This window comes from Arachis hypogaea, chromosome 20 (assembly GCF_003086295.3).
Source record: "Arachis hypogaea cultivar Tifrunner chromosome 20, arahy.Tifrunner.gnm2.J5K5, whole genome shotgun sequence".
Taxonomy (NCBI): domain Eukaryota; kingdom Viridiplantae; phylum Streptophyta; class Magnoliopsida; order Fabales; family Fabaceae; genus Arachis; species Arachis hypogaea.
Genome location: NC_092055.1, coordinates 119,202,970 through 119,222,649, shown reverse-complemented (window position 1 = coordinate 119,222,649; position 19,680 = coordinate 119,202,970). Strand labels below are relative to the sequence as shown.

Below are 19,680 nucleotides of genomic sequence, written 5' to 3'. Positions count from 1 at the left end.
TATCTGATTCCGTTTATGCAACTGTATTCGGATTTGTGGATTATTGATTTGCCTCAGGGAGAAGAGAACTACGTGATGAATATATGAACGGAGTGTTATTCTTGTTTGCTGGATTGGAATTATGATTTCCTCTACTTAAGTGTGGCGAATTTTTTTGGATGATCTGTTAGTTGAATTGAAGATATTTTCCCATCTGGAAGTTTGGTTGGGCTCTTCTAATTTGTGATCTGTTCTGTTACGGTACTGTGTTGTTGAACATGACCTCCTTTTTTTCACGGAACTGTTTTCCTGATTGTTCAGGTGAGATCTCGATTGTGAACGTTTCCTTTTTGTCGGTGATTGGAGGATGATTCTGCTTCTTCCTAGATCCGGAGAAACTGAGAACTCTCGTTACCCTATCCTTTTATGAAACTTCTCCTATTCTTCAACTATTGATCTTATGTATAGAGATTTACCTACGGTTCTGCTTGTCGAACATGGCTTTTCTTTTACGGGACTGTTTTTCTGATTATTCAGGCGCGATTTAGATTGTGAACGCTTGCTTTCTGTTGGTGATTGGAGGATGAATTCTGCTTTTGCCTAGATCCGAAGAAACCGAGAACACTACCCTTGCTCCCCCTAAAACTTCTATTCTTCGACTGTTCTTATCATTATTATTGTAGAGGGATTTAGCTTCGGTTTTGCTTTGTTTGCAGTGTATTTTGGGAGGTTGGAGATTTATAGATCGGATATATTGGAAAGAATTTTCTGCAATTTTCGACATGGACGATTAGATATCTAATTCCTTAAAACAGAACAGATTCTCTACTTTTACCCTTTTTTAAATTCAATTATAAATCATGCATGTGAATTAAAATGTGAATCTATATTCTATGCAGCGGTGTCCATCTTGAAGCGTGGTTGTTTTGAGTGCGACACATACAGAGGATAGAGATCAAGAACAGTTTTTCTAAACTTTCTTTCCCTGCATTTTTTTCCCAACTTACTTGTGGCAGCATTGTGAGTTAAATCTGGATGTGTTTCCTATGCAGTGTTGTCTGATCTTGTTACCGCGGGTGTTGAGTGCATCCTGGTCGATATGTTTCTTGCACTTGACTGGTTCTTTTGTTTAAGTTTTGCTCTTTTTTTTTTTTTTTAATTTAAATTATTGGCTGCTTTGGTTCTTTGTTGTTTCCTCCATAATTCTGTCTCTTGGAAATCGGTTTATGTTTCTCTTTTTTGCCTTAGGAGCCAATTGAAGGATATGGGATTGCACTTAGGCGATGTGTCCAAGATTCCGAAATTGATAATTCCCTCCTAACATGTGCACCAATTTTTTTTAGTATTAAATAATAGTTCGATTACGGAGTTTTCTTGTTAATGTCCTGCAATGCTTTAAATTGGTTACAGAAATCTGGAATCATGGATAGAAGATGTATGGCAGGAAGGCTCAAAATAATACAGGCTCATAATCTGATTAACTTTTCTTTTTTAACTATATTGCGTTAATGGTCGTGCAAAATTAAATCTGAACTTGTTCTCTTGCAGTGTTTTTGTTTTGGTCAAGTAATGTTGTGTAGCTGGTGACTTTGTACCTGGAGTTTGGACGCACTGGATCTGTTGTCTCTTGGTTTTTTATTTTTTTGCTAGCTCATATGCATAAGTAATCCAGATATCAATTGAATTTCGTCTGTTCATTTGCAGTGTTGTCTTCCAATCATACTTTTGGCAACGGCATTCATGTACAATGGTGACTTCTAACTGGCTTTAGTGTTCTCTGTGTCTGTTCCTGTGCATTTCATTTCTTTGATGTTCTTCATATTGCTTGGGGGGGAGTGTTCTTTGATCTGTTTTTCCTGTGAATTTCTATCTAGTTTATAGAACTATTCTTGGATTTGTGGATTTTGGATTTACTTAGCTGCTGATCAAGATGCTTCTTTCTGGATTCGATAATTTTGGGAATGGTTATAGTTTCACACAGTTTCACAGGGAAAAGAACTAGGCAATGAACATATGGACAGGGTGCTATTCTTGTTTGCTGGATTGGAATTTGTGATTTTCTCTCTTCAGGTGTAGCGAATTATGTGGATGATGTGTTGGCTTCATTTAAGATCTTTCCTGACCTGGAAGTTTGGTTGAGCTTTTCTAATTTGATGATCTGGTTCAGGGATAGTTGTGTTGTTTGAACATGGCTTTTCTTTCATGCAGCTGTTCTGTTGATTGTTAAGGCAACATTATCTGGATTATGAATGCTCGCTTTTTTGTTGGTGTTTGGAGGATGAATTCACTTTTGCCCAGATCTGAAGAAACTGAGAACTCTCTGAATCCTTGCTTTTTCTGAAAATTCTATGCAGCTGTTCTGTTCTGTTGATTGTTAAGGCGACATTATCTGGATTATGAATGCTCGCTTTTTGTTGGTGTTTGGAGGATGAATTCTACTTTTGCCCAGATCTGAAGAAACTGAGAACTCTCTGAATCCTTGCTTTTTTCTAAAATTTCTCCTATTCTGTACTATTCTTATTCCTAGAGAGATTTAGGTTTGCTTGTTTTTGCTTGGTTTGCAGTGTATTTGCCTATTTGGGAGATTGGGGATTATAGATCGGAGATATTGGAAAGAATATTTCGCAAGACCCGAGGACCATATATCTAATTCCATAAAAGCAATCTGATTCTCTATGCATTTTATTTCCTTGATCATTTAACTAAATATTTTAAAGCTTGCATTGTGAATTAAAACGTAGTTTATTTTCTATGCAGCATTGTAGCCTGGTTGTTGAGCACGATGCATACAGTGGATGGAATCTAGTTTCCTAAAACAGTTTTTCGAAACTCTTCTTTCCTTTTTGTTCATTCCAACCTACTGTGCTAGCAGCATTTGAATTAAATGTCGTTGGTTTCCCGTGCAGTGTTGTCCGATCATGGGTGTAGAGTGCATCCTGGTGATATGCTTTTGCACTTGCCTGGTTCATTTGTTTGATTTTTGCTTTTTTTAATTTTAAATTTGCTACTTTGTGTTGTTTCCTTCGTTATTCTCTCGTGGTTGGAAATCGGTTTTTGTTTCTCTTTTCCTTAGGAACCAATTGAAGGGTATGGGATTGCACCGAGAGTTCAAGATTCTGAGATTGATATGTCCTTGTTATATTATTCTTTTTTCTTTCTATCCCCTAAATATTATAAAAATAACTTGATTATATAGTTGTTTCACGTTGTTTTATGACCTCCAATGCTTTTCATTGGTGTGGAAAAGAAGATATGATTTGGGAAAAAAGCTCTGCAAAAATAATACAGGCTCATGATCTAGATTAAACTTGTCTTCTCTACTGAATTTTTCTTCCATATTTATTTTTTAGCATTAATGGTTCGTGTAAAGTTCAATTTCAACCTGTTTTCTTGCAGTGTTACGATCGTTAACATTGTCCGTGTAATCGAGATAGATGTGGAGTTGGTGACTTCTAGCTGGAGTTTGAATGCCCTGGATCTTTCCTTTTGTCTCTCTTATTTTCTTTCCATGTATTTAGTATGAACATGTCAATTCCTGTTCCTTTGCAGTGTTGTCTTCCAATCGATACTTTTGACTACCATATTCATTCATATGGTGACTTCTACCTCGGTATAGCTGTTTGTGTTTTGTTCATGATTTTGACTGATAGTTTTGAGAATGATGATAGGCCCAACCTGTTGTTCCCTCATCCTAGTAGTTGACACACTTTCAAGATAGGACCGTAGGCGTTTAATGAGCACTTATTTGTCGTCGTTGACCATATATGCTGACTGTATCATATATAATCACTTTTGCTTTTTATCGCTTTTTATTTTTGGCCGAGCACATAAAAGTTATTGGATTCGGTAACACGAATTGTATAGTTGTTTATGCTTCCAGTTATCTCTGAGCAGAATCACACGGTGTATCGGTTGTGGGGGGTTATCAGTTCTCAGTCTCACTAATAAGGATAAGAGGATTTGACTTTAGTTCTTCTTTTTTGGTGTTGTGTTTTCTTTGGTTGAGGTATTGGAATTGAATTGTGAACATGCTTTTGTGCAGTTGAACGACTTAGTGTATTGGAGATTAACTTTGGGGGTTCAGGAGCAAGATTTTGTCTACACATAGTTTTCCCAACTCAACTTTGCCATTTGTTCTCAGGTGTTTTTGTTTGATCTGGTCTTCCATCAGTTTGACAAGCTGTTTCTTTCATTTATTTTCAGCTTTCTGCATACGCGTTTGCCATAATTGGTCACACTACCCGTAATTGGAGAATTTTGCTTGAACGCTGTGAGGGGGCTGAATTATGTTAAAACTGTTGTAGATTGTTGTGCTGGCCTTAAACTGTTCTTGCATGCGAAGTATTGAAGGATTTTCTGTTATTAGCTTTTAACGTGTCTTGATTTTACTTAACTACTAAGGGAAACTGTAACCATGATGTCTTTGATTTCACTTTCTATTGGGCAAATTGCAACTATGATTTTGTTTTTTGTGCATAACTAGAAACTTCTTTTCTGTTCATCTCTTTCAATCTTCCATGTTGAGTAACCATGTGTTTGGCAGCATCTGGAAATTGTAAGTTGAGTTTGAAATATTGAAGGACCTCTTCTTGGATGGTTTAACCAGGATTTTGCACCTAAATGGGTGACTTCTGAATGGTTTTCAAATTTTCGTCCTATAGTTTTTAAAGCTTCTCCTTGTCTGGATTTTCAACTTAATCTTGTCTTTTGTTCTACGTACGCATAACTGGTGACTGGTTTTTCTGGATCTTCACCTTAATCTCTCTTGTTTCTCTACAGTTCAGTGTCTTATGTTTGGCAGGAGCTAGGATTTGCAATTGGACTTTCTATGGGTTTCAAGTCTTCAACCTAAACATCACTTTGGCGTACTGAAGGATTTAAGCATAATTTTGACTGGTTTTTAAAGCTGCTGCTTCTTTGTTTGGATTTTCAAAATTTTTCTCTTCCGTTTGGCAGTATAAGGGATTTGTAATTGGACTTTGGGTGTTAAGGACGTAAGTATAACTGATGATTTTTAACTGGTTATTAATTTTTTTTTTGTGGATTTTCACCATGATCCCTTCCATTCTTCTATGGTTCAGTGTCTTATGTTTGGCAGGAACTGGGGTTCAATTTGGAGTATCGAAGGATTTAAAGTATAACCGGGACTGATTTTTAAAGCTTCTTTGTTTGGATCTTCAACTTAATTTTTCTTTTCCGTTTTTCTACATTTGGCTTTCATATTCAGCAGGTTTAGGGATTTGTAATTGAATTGGAAGTTTCCTCTTCCGATCTTCTACGTTTGGCTAATATATTCATCAGTGTATCATAAACAAAAGAATACACTAGAACCACTCACATCTATTCTACTCTTCTACATCTGTGAATCGCCCCTTTTCTGCTTATTGATTGCATGTTGGTTTTCGTCTGGATTACTTTTACATTTATTTTCAATGCAGGATCTTAAGGTGGTCAGATATACCCGGTTAGACATGGTTATTTGTTTCGTGTTATGATTTTATGCTTCTTAGTTTGAAGATATCTTTTCAGTTCTTTATGTGATTTGTCAAGTTAGTAGAATTCTTTGAGAAAATACCTCTAAAATTCATAATATAAGTTAGCACGGTAAGCAACTGAAGTTTGAAATGGAAATGATGCTCCTATTCATCTATATTAATTTTCCTCCTCGGGGGACTTGATTGCCTCTTAACTTTGAATGCAATTTTGTTGTAGCCTCGGGTGAATTTTGGTGAGGGAATCTTTTACTAGGGATTTGGATATTACCGTGGTAGCAAAGGGTTTAGGAACTTTTTGTTATTTTAATTCATGATGAATTACGAAGGTTTTTTAATTGAGGTTTACTATCATTTTGCGAACTTGCTTTTGTGCAGTTCGCGGATCCCCTTTTTGGCTGATTTCTATCTTGGGGGAACGAAGATCACAATGGCATTCAGGAGTTGGTAGCTGTTTCTGAAATCTGAACTTTTCTGATATGCCTTTTGTATTTTCTCATTTGGGAGAATTGTGGACCAACTTCTGTGCTGTTCGAGCGAGTGCTCCGGTATGCGGAGAGAAGGGTATTCAAGGAAAGGTTGGGGTGATTGGTGATTCTACAGCAGTTATGGTGGTTTTATTTTTTTGGACGCACGATAATTGGTTTTAATTCTTTGATTCTCGTCTCTCGTCTCGCATCTATATTGTTATTTGATATCTGTAGGCTGGTGTGGTGAAGATACTTTCAATCTGCAAATGTAGTGGTTGCTGTAGGATGCCATGGTTCAAGTGCATCCCTCATCTTCTCTCTAGCAGAAGCAGTAAAAGCAGAACGATGTTTTTAAGATCTGCATTTTCCGCTCACGTGTTTCGTCTTGGAAAGCTGTTTCATATTTTTCGTGGATTTGTTTATGAAATTTGTTTTACTGGCCCTTGTAAATAGCGCTTCTGTGTGTTTATTCTTAACTTCTGACACACTACAGAATGGTTGGTCCTATTGGGCGGTTGTTCCAGGTCAACTTCTATGCCTTTGAAGTAGCATTCTTGTGCAGTTATCTCTCGCAGCTTTGCAGTAAATTTTATGTATATCTTCTATTCCAATGATTTTTTGGCATTTGGATTTCTAGATCTGGATGTTTGGTAGTGTCGCCATGCAGTTATGTGATCTAGGCCATTTTTATATGTTCCTGATGGTTTCTTTTACGGGGTGTGCGCTAGTTGATATGCATTGTTTGACTGAATGGGTACTAGGATGGTATTTCGGTGGCTCTGATCAGTGCTAAAATAAATGCTGCAATGTACGTGTTGTGTTGGTTCCAACAGTATACGACTGGTAGGCGGGTGGTGTTGAATTTTATGCGTTTGTTGTTCAACTATTGTTATCCTCATTTTGGGAGGATATCAATTAACTCTAGTTTTAATTCGTTCTTTCTGGAATGCTTGGTGACCTTTTGAAGGTGGATTTTGCAATAACTGATGCGACATTATCGAAGATTATTGATGGTTCAGTTCTGTTGCTTAGCTGCTTTGGTGTATGTGTTCGCATAACTCCATTATTTTATCGTCCTCGTGTATATGCATGCTGATCTATTCAAACGGTATATATTCTTGCACGCTGAACTTGAAATCTGCTGTTTTGACCTGAGTTGCTATTTGGATCATGTTCTTACCTAATAAAATGCGTCCGAGTTATTGCTTTACATTGCTTCTTATTCCAATGTTTTCAAGTAGAGTGGATATATGTTGTGTTCGTGTGTATAGGATGTTTCACGTATTTAATCGGAGCGGCATCATGGAGGAAGATTTGCCTACAACCCTAACCGTTTTTTCTTTTCTGTTTTCACCGTGTATTTCAAAGATTGTACTGTGGATTCTATATTTTTTATAGTGGAATGCTGTTATTATTGTTCCCGTGGATGTAGGTCATTTGACCGAACCACGTAAATTCCCTGGTCTTCTTTCCCTACTATTGGACTAGTTATTTTATGCGTTGGCTGAGAGCATCAAGTCAAAATAGGAATAAAATTGAACAGGCGATGATCGTAAATCGGAATTGAGATTCCAAAAATGCAAAGTGCAGTAGCAAACTGATACTGGTGTAAAGTCAGTTTAGTAAATTAAAACTAAGTTTAATAACCGCTGAACAATAACCCAATGGTAAGATATATATTGAATTTGCGAAGTAGGCTAAATCATTAATTTTTTTCCAAAAATGTTAAGTTTATCCTCGTTCAGTTCCTGCTGTCGGAACCACTATCTATCACCTTCCAATTCCACTTCATCTCTCGTCCCTATATCATCACTACCAGCAATAATATTACTAAAGACAAATATCAAAATTAGAATAATAATATTAACAACAATATTAGAGATAACTCAAAATCAGAATAGAAAGAGAAGATTAGAGAAGGGGAATGGATCCTCTCAATTTTGAGAGTGTAAAGTGTGATTTTTAATTTTTTATTGTTCTTTTTCTCATATTTATTTTTAGTTTCATTTATGAAATTAATGGTGAAAGATCACACTTGACTCTCTCAATTGTTAAAAAAAATTGAAAGGATTTATTTCCGAAGAGAAGAAAGGAAAGGAAATGGCACGGCAGTGGATGCTGGTGTCATTATTGCTGGATAAAGAGGAGGATACTGCCCACGCATATAGTTTAAAAAATTGGATTGGGCTGGTTTGGTCAACCAAAAATTCAGTTAATCGAGTCTCTAATCAGTCCGGTCCAATCAAAAAATCGTTCAAGGTCAAGAACCTGTAAGAATTGGTTAAGTCGGTAAAAATTGGTCAAAATTGATAAAATTTGGTGAAAAATCGGTTCAATTGAACCGTTTAAAAAAAATTCTAAAATTGATGAAAATGTAATTTGAACCTAGAAAAATCTTGTACTACATATTCTCTTTGTTACTAAGTCATATTTCTTATTATTTCATATACTAATTATTGATTATATAGTCAAATTGTCCCATAATTTTATTATATTATTTTAATTTTATATTGACTTATATTTAAATTAATTATATTTTTTATGATTTATAATTATTAATATAAATATATATAAATAAAAATATCAAATATTTTTATTAAATTCAATATTTTTATGATTATATGATATTTATTAATATTATTTTTCAATAAATACATATAGGATAAATAACATAATACATACAAAATACTTTAATATAAAAATAAAATTAAAAAATTTTAATAATAATTGTACAAATTAATTAATTTTGGTTTAAGCTGTCTTTGTGTATATTGTATAGAAGATATGAATATATTATATATTATTACAATTTTTTTATGTATTGCTTTATTTTTTCGTATTTGTTTGTGTTGTTTAATTTTTGGCAATGATTCGATTCGTTTTAAAAATAAATATATGTCAATTGTGTACTAATTTGATTACAGGCTTAATAATTATTACTTAAGTTTTAGAAAAACAAGTTAGTAGTGCTTAGTTTTCAGTATGATCATGGCGTGTTGAAAATCGGGTCGTTACAATTTGGTATTAGAGCAGTTCTTTTAGAAAAATGGATTGAATTATATTTCATTGTATACTCTGAGTTGTGTCTCGTGCATTTAGAATATCTTTGTGATATGAATTACATGACTGTTGCTATATATTTATTTCAGAGACCATTCACACTTTACCTAAAATATTCAGACTGATTACTTTAATATGGAATGTTGGGTGTGAACAGGATCTTAATGGCTGCACGAGGACGAGGATGCAGTAGGTGAGGTGAGAATTCAGGAAATATTTCGAGGAGCGGCGCGGATGCTGTTATAGCTGTCGTAAACACCATGGCTGATGCTGTGCACGAAACGGTGACTGTTACTACCCGAGCAATTGACTGTTTAGGGGAGAGGAATGGTGAATGTAATGGTGAGTGGAATGAAGATAGCAACGGTAATGAGGATACCGGGGATCACAGTTTTTCTGAAGGTGAATCCGCTTAAATTTAAGAGAACGCTTGTTGCGACTGAAGTTGACAATTGGTTCCGACTTCCGTGGTATCGAGAATAGTTGTTGCGAGTGCAACATGTGGCAGAAGGACAACATGTGGATTTTGCGACATATATGCTAAAAGGAGAAGTTGAGCGATGGTGGCATGGAGTACAACGGTTGCTACGACAGAATGCTGGAGAGATTTCTTGGGATACTTTTAAGGAAGAATTCTACAAGAAGTACTTTTCTAGATCAGTTCATGATGCCAAGGAGATGGAATTGATGCAGTTGAGATAGGGGAATATGTCCGTGGTAGAGTACACTCGAAGGTTTGAAGATCTGTGCCGATTCTCTAAGATCTGTCAAAGAATTCCAGATGATTTTGAAGAATGGAAGTGTTTGAAGTTTGAAGGCGTATTTCGTGACGAGCTGATGCATTCGCTGATTCCACTGAAAATGCAAAATTTTGCAGAGCTAGAAGAGTCAATTGATGGAAGATTGCGAGAAGAAGATGGCAATATAAAAAATGAGTCGTCCAAGTTTATCACTAAGAAATTTCAACAATTTCAATCGGTATGCGCAACGAAGAATGAATTTTAAGGCACCTGGAGCACCTGTGCAAGAGAATCAGCAAGCTAGGAACATTTCTATTTGCTCTATTATTGAAAATGGCAATAGGTTAAGACATAATGCTGACAAACGACCTCAGCATGTCCAAGTGGACATGTCGTATAAGCAGTGTGGGAAGAATCATCCTGGTAGGCCTTGACAATTTGGAACGACTATCCGTTATAACTGCGGGTAACTAGGACACATGGTGAGAAATTGTCCAAAGAAGTTTGTTCAAGAACCAGTTAGGGCCCAACAACAAGGACGAGTATTTGCTATGATTGCTGATGATACTGTATATTTGAACTCCCTAATCTAAGGTTAGTGTTATATCAAGACTCGCTTCTTAACTGTATTGTACAATTCAGATGCATCACATTCTTTTGTTTCTTTAACTGTTGCACGTGAGTTGGGATTAAATTTTTTGAAACTAAATTTTGATTTAATTGTTCATACACCCACATGCCAAAATGCTTTGACTAGCCTAGTATGCCGACAAGTAGAATTTGTTATAGACGACAGAACTTTTGCACATGACCTAGTTTGCTTGCCTTTACATGGTTTAGATATTATTTTAGGATTGGATTGGTTATTCAAGAACCATGTTTTTCTGGACTATTTTGAGAAGAATGTTATCATTTTGTCTGAAAATGTACCTACTGGACCAGTGTTATCCCATACTTTATATTTAAATTCTGTAAAAATTACCTGTAATGGGAGTAAGTGTGAGGGGTACATTCTGTTGATGGCTAGCTCAAACGACAATGGATAAAGTCTGAAATGGATCCAAATGGTGAAGGAATTTCTCGACGTTTTTTCTAAAGACATACCAGAGTTTTTTCCTCAGCGAGAGATAGATTTCGGCATTGACTTGATACCTGGAGTTGGACTGATCTCGATAGCATCTTATTGAATGTCACCATTGGAGCTAGCAGAACTGAAGAAGCAATTAGATGAGCTACATGGGAAGAAGTTTATTCGTCCAAGTGTGTCACTGTGGGAGCTCTAGTACTGTTGGTAAAGAAGAAGGATGGAGGAATGAGGTTGTGCGTGGATTATCGACAGTTGACTAAGGTCACTATCAAAAATAAGTATCCACTTCCTTGGATTGGGGAAGAAGACAAAGTCAAATGTGCTCTACTGTTTAGAATCGGTATCCTTACCAAGCTCAAGTTTTGGAAGCTTTACTCTTATATAAAATGGTAAACGGACCAGCAATTGAATTAAGGAGAATGAGCACACTATTTGGATCTTTATAGCTTTCTAACTATACCTTCTTCTCCTTCATAGTTTAACATTAAAATTTTCTATTCTTTAAATTTATCTTTCTTTGTTTCAATCAATGAAAAAAGGCAAATATATGAGGTATCCGTAAAAATCATTGAGAGAAAAGGTAAAGAGAATAAGCTTGGAGAAAAGCTAGAAATTATATTAATCTCTTTTATTATCACTTCTGTTTTGTATTTATGAATATGAGAGGTTTCTCTTGCTATGTTGGATGAGCACTTAGTGGTGAGAGTTTAGCGAGTGAACTTAGCCAAATCAAGCTTGGTTAGAAGTTTGGTTTGTCCCTGATAGGATTAGGTAGAATCCTTAGGAATTAGTATTTGTAAATCTTTGATAAAGATAGTGAAAATTTCACCACCGTTGTGGTAAAGACTGAATATAGGCCACATTGTACATGGTTGAACCAGGATATATGGCTGGGTTATTTTTTTTTTCTCTGCTCTTTTTGTTTTGCTAGTTATAAGACAAAATGAAATTATCTCCTACTTAATCAACTTCACAGAAGTCATAGCATCATAGAGTGTTAACTTCTCATCATTGTTCTGTTCCTTATTCATTCGATGAGTGACAAAATAAATGTCACCTGCATAATTAATGTTGCAGATTCTACAGTAACTTTATCTTAAATACTGGTTAAAAGTATACAAGATTAAAAGATATTATAGATTCAACCTTCTCTTATCTAAGATATTGAGAACTTGTATATTTAAATTAATTATAATTGTCTGACTTAATAAAATAAGTTAAATAAATAAAAATATCTTATAAAAATGCCATATAAAAATTATAATATTTTAAAAACTATTAATTAAACTACATAAAAAAATTAACGTAAATTAAAATAAAATTAATTCATTTATTCTATTCAAATCAAATAATTAACGTAATTAATTTTTTGTCGATCAAATAAAATAAATAATTAATTATAATACTTTTAAAAATTATTAATCAAAATTCATAAGTAAAATATTAATATAAATTAAAACAAAATTAATTTATTTGTTTCAGTAAAATCAAAATAATTAATATAATTGATTAGTTATGGTGAATGTAGTTAAACAAAATATTAAATGAATTAAATAAAATAAATTAAAAAAAACTTTTAAAAATATACCATGTTAGTTATACTATTAATCGAAGAAATTCGATTTTAATAATATATAATAGATTAAGGATGTCAACGTATATTTCTTTGAAAGATTTTAATATATGAAAATGATATTCTTAATATATGTTCTTCTAAGAAAAAAGGTCAATAATATCTGTTTAATATACTAAAATTGGATTTTTTTCTTAATTAATAAAAGTGAGGTGTTAATTTTTCATGAATTTTTTTCTTCCAAATAAAAATACTATTTTTTCTTTTAAATTTATTTAAAAAAAATATCTTTATTATAATTATATTACAATTAGTATTTAAATAATAATACATGATTATACTAATTTAAAAAAATATCTTTATTATAATTATATAAAATCAATATTTAATGCATTATCAACTAATAAAAGTAAGGTGTCAATTTTTCATGAATTTATTTTCCTCGAAAATGAAAGCACTATTTTCTCTTCTAAATTTATTTTTAAAAAAAAATATATTTATTATAATTATATTACAATATTATAATTATATTACAATTAGCATTTAATGAATAATGCATGATATGTTAATTTAGGAAAATATTTTTATTATAATTATATAAAATTAATATTTAATGCATTATTAAACTAATTATCAATCGAGAATATTTTTATTCATTTTAATTATATTGATACAATTCTAATTTTTATTCATTATGCAATCATTTTAGAGAAAGTCTAGCGACCAGCACTTTTAATTTTATTAGTAGCAAGTTGTTATGTTAATGGTGATCCATTTATAATAATAATAATAATAATAATAATAATAATAATAATAATAATACTAAAACAATTGCCAAACATTATCTACCTAACTTCAATTAGTTAACAAATTTAATTTTAGTTGTTATGTTTTATTTTTTACATAATTATATTAATTGTCAATCATTATACATCAAATTAGCATTTAATACATAATTATGTTAATATGTTAATTGTCAATAATTTTTTTATAATTATACTTCAAATCAGCATTTAATACATAATTATGTTAATTGTCAATAATTTTAATTTTCAATTACTGTAATATAATTTTAAATTAATCGTAATTTCTGGCAGGTTGATATTGATATCTACCTTAAAAAATTAAAACAAAAATCTATGATTCTAATCATGATAAAAATGTATATGATATGATAATGACTTATTCAATCACAGCAAATATATGATGTATGATGTAAATAATAAAAAATTAACTTAATAATAACTAATTTATATAATTATTTTTGTTCTAATAAAGGTTATATATAGTATTTTTTGTGGTTCGTGAGTCTACATTTGAAAGTCAATTCATATTTTTTAATTTATTATTCTTCCTTGACTACTTTATAGAATAAGAATGTATTTTTTGTTTTTCATCGAAGTTGATTCTTTTAAGGTATAATTTATAATTTTTTATAGTATTTTTTATATACTCATTCTATTATATTATTCTTTTGATAATTTAATGATTGTTCTTACTCCAACTTATTCTTTTCGTGTAATATTCTAGTGCGATTGTTTTTTACCGCAATCATTTACAATGTACCACATCCATCAAATATCATCTCAAGTTGTATTCACTGATTTGGGTTCTAATTACAGCGTCCAACAAAGGGGCAGTAAATTCTATTTTACCGAAAAATGATTAGATCTACCCATATATTATGACCAACCTAATGGAATGTAAATAAAGTTAGTTTTCATTGAAGGAGCTTGATTTTTGATTGAGGAATTGTTTCCACAGAGCTTTGTAGGCCAAGTTCAAGTTCCATCCCCTCCATATTTTTTCTACGTCTACCTGAAAATCTTTGAAGTGGAGCACATAATGAGATTGAATTTCCTCAATTTAAGTTCAGTTTTGATAAATTCATGTCAAACTCGGAGATGCAATTTCAATGATTGGTAATATATTCAAATTTTCTTATTTTATGCTTTTCGTAATTAACATAATTTTATAACATATCTATGTTTTTTTAGAAATTACTGGCCTTATTTTGCATCAATGCAATGCCATTGAGCGGAATAAATGTCAGTTTAGTTTTTTGGTATGACACTCCTATACCTTATTGCATTGTAGGGATAGCGGATAATGAAACTTATTTAATAAGAGAATGGTCTGGATTTGAACGAATTCTAAATGTTCGAATTTATGATGTTTTAATTGGTTGTCATTACGAGAATAACTCTGATCTATACATGTCTAAGGACTAGAATAGATTAAATATTATTTATTCATATGCAAAATTTTTTATCTTTTTTATGATATATTACTACTTATTTCTCTTAATTCTCGCTTTTAGAAATGAGGAAAAAATAAGGTGCACACTGTAGGATTAATTTGCAACCCAATTACTTAATTATCTACGTGATCACCAAACAACTGAATACATATTTATTTTCTAATTTGCAAAATTTAACAAATACATTGGTAAGCATATTGGTTTAACTTTTTATTTAATATATTTATTTATGTTATATCTTGAATCATATTATATCTATTTTACGTATATATCTTTTTAAAAAATACTTTTAGTATTAGCACATGGTATATTAAATAAATATTTTAAAATTAACTGTAACATATGATAAAAATAAAAATTAAACTAAATAGATATTACAAATACAAACTCAAGCACAACCCATTTAACCCAGCTCCAAACACAATCACAACAAAGAACTTACTAACCAATCTATTTAACTACCTCACCTACTTTTATAGATCTACCTAGCAATTTCCCTCTTTCTCTTACTAGGATCATAAATCTCATCATAATTGGGGTCTAATTGCTATTTGTTACAACCAATCTCACAAACAACCCTAAATCCAAATAAGTGAACAAACCTAGCGGCTATTCAATGACATAAAGAACAAACCCGTCGCGCCGCCACGTGCTCGCTATTAGAGTAGATTAATAAAAACGATTAATAACTATATTAGAGTTGATACACTTAATACCAGATTAAGAAAAAACAAACAACGCAAAACATGTTACTTTTTTATTAATCTAATGATTATAATTCAAATCAATTTTAACAAAACAACTTAAAATTATAATTTCAATTTTATCAGGTGCATAACACGATTATTGTAACACCCTACCACACAGAGTCTTATGCTTAAGTCATAAAACAGAAGTGGCGAGATATTACGACATCTAAAAATAAAATTTATTACGTATAGTAGTGTGAAAAGATTTGTAACTAGGAGCCTTTGAAGAAAAATGGGAGTAAATCAAAACCGTTAAATTAAAACGTGCAACACTCCGATCGATAACGTAAATAAAACAGATAAAGAGTAGGCTGATGCTAGGAGATATACAAAAGAGTGCCAAAATACATATATCAAGACTCGGGACTTGGCCTGTGAAGATAACCGGCCCGAGCATATAAGTAAATATATACATATATGTGAGGTAATCCCAAAAGAACCCAAAAGGTAATATACAAGACCTATTTCTCCAAAATAACCTCTAAGAGGAGATAATACAAAATACATATACAGTGGAGAATGTAAATATCTAAACAAGTATATAATAATCAAAATAAAATCACAAGATACAAGGATCTCCGCCAAAAGGAAGTCTCCAGCATGTCTCAGCGAGGAGCCTCACGTCCTGCATCCGAAAACCACAAAATTCGCATAGGTGAGAACCAGAGGTTCTCAGCATGGTAACAGTGGCTAAATATCTAACATGTAATGTCCTAGGAAAGCCGAAGGCAATCCTAGAACTTCCATATATAATCAAAGCGTATGAAATATAACTAAACCATGAGAATAAAAACAGGCGACTAACTTAAAAATCTTTAGACTAACTAAATATCCCCTTTCCAAATTCTGCAAACCTCCCAACCGCCAAAAGTGATTCAATATGCAAGCACAATTATATCAAGCAAAGAGATGCACAAGTAGGAAGCAAATAAGACAATTAGGCAATTAGCAAGTAATGATGCAGTCAATTAGGCAATCCAAACAAATCACATATAATGCGTATGATACATGCCTGTCCTAGTGGCTGATGAGTCTCATCTGTCGGTTATAAAGCCAACCCGACAAGTCCTGGTAGCTAACCATTGGACTGTCCCTCTGTCGTGCATCCCCAACTCGAGTTATTCTCAACATAAATCATAAATTCATATATATCCAACACCCTCATTGGTGTATGTCTACGGGGGCGAGCTCATCCGAAACTTTCATAGTGTCTGGCCATACTTACGACATAGGGTCAGCAGAGTATCGAGTCTCCACCTGGAGCACATGGTGGCTAGCCACTGCTTTCACCCAAGAAAACTCGTATCTCCGATAGGTGGAATGCAACAATCCCAATAATCATAATTAAGCATATATGCATATAAATCACGGCCATATATCAACATTCATCTCAGCTATCTGGCTTACAAATCATAATCTCATACCCAGCCATAATCATCATCACACACCGTCATTCGACTCATATTATACTTAGCCATTTGGCTCATATCATATACAGCACTCTACCATACCCCTCAACAACTCATATCATCATCTTTCATTATACTCATCATAATATCCCCTTTCTTCCTCCACAAGTTACCCTTTTTCCTAGCTTACTCTCATTCAATAGGCATTTTACATTAATTTAAGATTTAGAAGATGAAATTGGGGGTTTATAAGTATGAAATAACATCTCGGAAGGCTACAAGCTTGTTGGAAATGTGAAAGACTTAAAACAAATAGCTTTAGAAAAGAACCGGGTCGCGTGCGTACGCACAGGGGTGTGCGTGCGCACGCCTAGAAGCATTTTTAAACGTGTGTGCGCGCACATATCTGTGTGTATGCACAGCTCGCGAGACTCCCTTGGCCATGCGCGAGCATAGAGCGTGCTAGCGCTCCTAGCAGCAGCCCCGTTCCTGCGTGTGCGTACGCACAGGGCTGTGTATGCGCACAGGCTCAAAATTCCGCGGGGTGTGCGTGCGCACAGGGCTGTGTGTACGCACACAACCCATAAATCACAAATTCTGCAGAAGTTGTAGAATTAAGATTTTTTTGGCCCGAACTTCCAACGATCATATCTCCTTTCACAAAATTCAGATTTCAACCAAGTTTAAACCATTTTAAAGCTTATGAAATTATCTTTCAATTGATATAAAAACATCAAATTCCGAAAACAATAACTCAAGATATGATCCGTTAAGACTTGAAGTTCATCAAAATTCCATTTTCACCAAAACTCATAAACTCCCCATTTAAAAACATACACTTACCAAACTCATTCAAAAACCAGCCAAACTCAGTTTCAATACCAATACTTCCATCCACTCATTCAATTATCAACCCCCCCCCCAAATTGTCCTTCATTTAACTAAATCTCAATTCAACAAATTCCACATCATAATCAACATTTCATACTTCAATTTTCAATCAACATTCAAATTCACTAATTACCATATATTTTCACATGTCAATATCATACTCCAAAAACATGCTCATCAACAAGAGCTTCAACCTTTTCATCAACAAAGATATCAATCCATGTATCTATCTCAATCCAATTCATTCATCAAATATATCAACATATCACAACCTACCAAGTTCATGCATAACAACACAATTTACATCATTCATCAACTACCTCATTATTTCGAAATCCTATCCTAAGGCCACTAGTCGACGTTTTCACACCACATTACATTTTAGATACAGAAAACCAAAACTATACCTTGGTCGATTTTCGTTCCACTCGAAACACCTCTAATATCAACCTTCCAAGGTTTCCAAACTCCATCAACAGATTTTTCTAACACAAAGCTCCTTTCCAAATTTTCCAAAATCACCAATCAAGGACCAATGCACACATATATAATGTCTAAGCCATAATATCACATCAATACACAATAACTCAATACCCAACACCTCAAATTTAACATTTTCACTGGGGTTTGAAATTCCTTACCTTACCCAAGGATCAAGGGAGTAAGAACAAGCCTTCTCCTCAAGTTAATGTGATCCTATAACACAAAGGAACTCACAATTTCCACATTTTTGTCCAAGATTTTCGAAAATCAAAGCTGAGAGAACAGAGGTGAAACGTGGCTTACCTCAAGAATCTTGGTGTGGGTTTTGTAGAGCTCGACGCTGCGGTCGCGTGGCCGCAAACGATGCGTCAATTGGAGCTCCGGATCAAAAGTTATGATCAATGAAAGTTAGGAATGAATAGGAGCAAGGGTTTCACACTTTCCCCCTTCTCCAGTTCTCCTCTCTTTGTTTCAGCGTGTGTGGTGTTTAGGTGGGGGAGAAAGGGCTGTGCCCTTCATTTAATTGGGTATTGGACTGAACCAAGGGCCCAATATGGTCCAGCTGGTTCGATTCGGTCCGTTCGACTCAATTTTGAGCTGATTTTTTTAAAATTGGTATTAAAATTCTCGTTTTAAATTTCGTTTTCACATTAAACCATAAAAATCTCATTTTCTCATTTTTTATAATATATTTTAATTTATGAATTAATTAACCATTAATTAACCGGATTTTACAATTATTATACTGATTTTAAAAAAATTTAAAGACGTCCAATATCAGAATATCCAATATTTCAATAACAAATATGATTTTCTGATGTTACATATATCTTTAATGATTCATCCCCCATACCACATAGCATATATCTTTAATGATTCATCCTCCAAACCACATAAATAACCATTCAGAGGTGATTTTCAATATTGGAGATTTTATGTCCCTTCTCACATTTACTTTTATTTTTCAATTTTATTCTCGTTAATTTATTTCAAAGAATATTAGGAACTAATATTTTTACTTAAAAAATTAGTTAATATTGACACAAATTCAAAGTGAATAAAAAATATATTAGTTTATATATCGCACAATGCAATTAAGTTCTATATACTTAATTATGTCTTATTAATTATGATATTTTTCAAACCAAATTATGATTAATTTTAATTAGTTACAAATCTAAATATTTAATTAGATAATTTCACTATTACATGCATATCAGTTTTGACTATCATTTATCAAGATTTTAATATTATATATTTTTTGCATTCCTAAGTATCTCAAAATTAAATTTTTCAAAGAAATATAAAATTTTAATGAAAAAAATTACTAAAATAGTACCCAAAAATTTATATCACTTAAAAATAATTTTAAAAAATATTAACGACAAATTTTTTTTAGAAAGCTTAAAAATACAAAAAAAACTAAATATTAAATTTGTATCAAATGAATAAACTACTTGTTAAGTTTTAAATTTTTTTATCACTTA

At 32.9% G+C, this 19,680-nt stretch overlaps 3 long non-coding RNA genes across 3 annotated transcripts; 2 read left to right on the top strand and 1 right to left on the bottom strand.

The window, feature by feature from the left end:
- Window positions 1–4,398: 4,398 nt before the first annotated feature.
- Window positions 4,399–5,382, top strand: LOC140182590 (uncharacterized). Its single transcript, XR_011878502.1, has 2 exons — window positions 4,399–4,973; window positions 5,061–5,382. It is a non-coding gene; the product is annotated as an uncharacterized lncRNA (long non-coding RNA).
- Window positions 5,383–6,349: 967 nt separating this feature from the next.
- LOC140182592 (uncharacterized) lies at window positions 6,350–6,691 on the top strand. Its single transcript, XR_011878505.1, has 2 exons — window positions 6,350–6,465; window positions 6,579–6,691. It is a non-coding gene; the product is annotated as an uncharacterized lncRNA (long non-coding RNA).
- Window positions 6,692–15,740: 9,049 nt separating this feature from the next.
- LOC112786814 (uncharacterized) lies at window positions 15,741–18,690 on the bottom strand. The gene is made up of 3 exons (XR_003194337.2): window positions 18,497–18,690; window positions 18,352–18,406; window positions 15,741–16,035 (listed from the first exon to the last, which is right to left on the bottom strand). It is a non-coding gene; the product is annotated as an uncharacterized lncRNA (long non-coding RNA).
- Window positions 18,691–19,680: the final 990 nt, after the last annotated feature.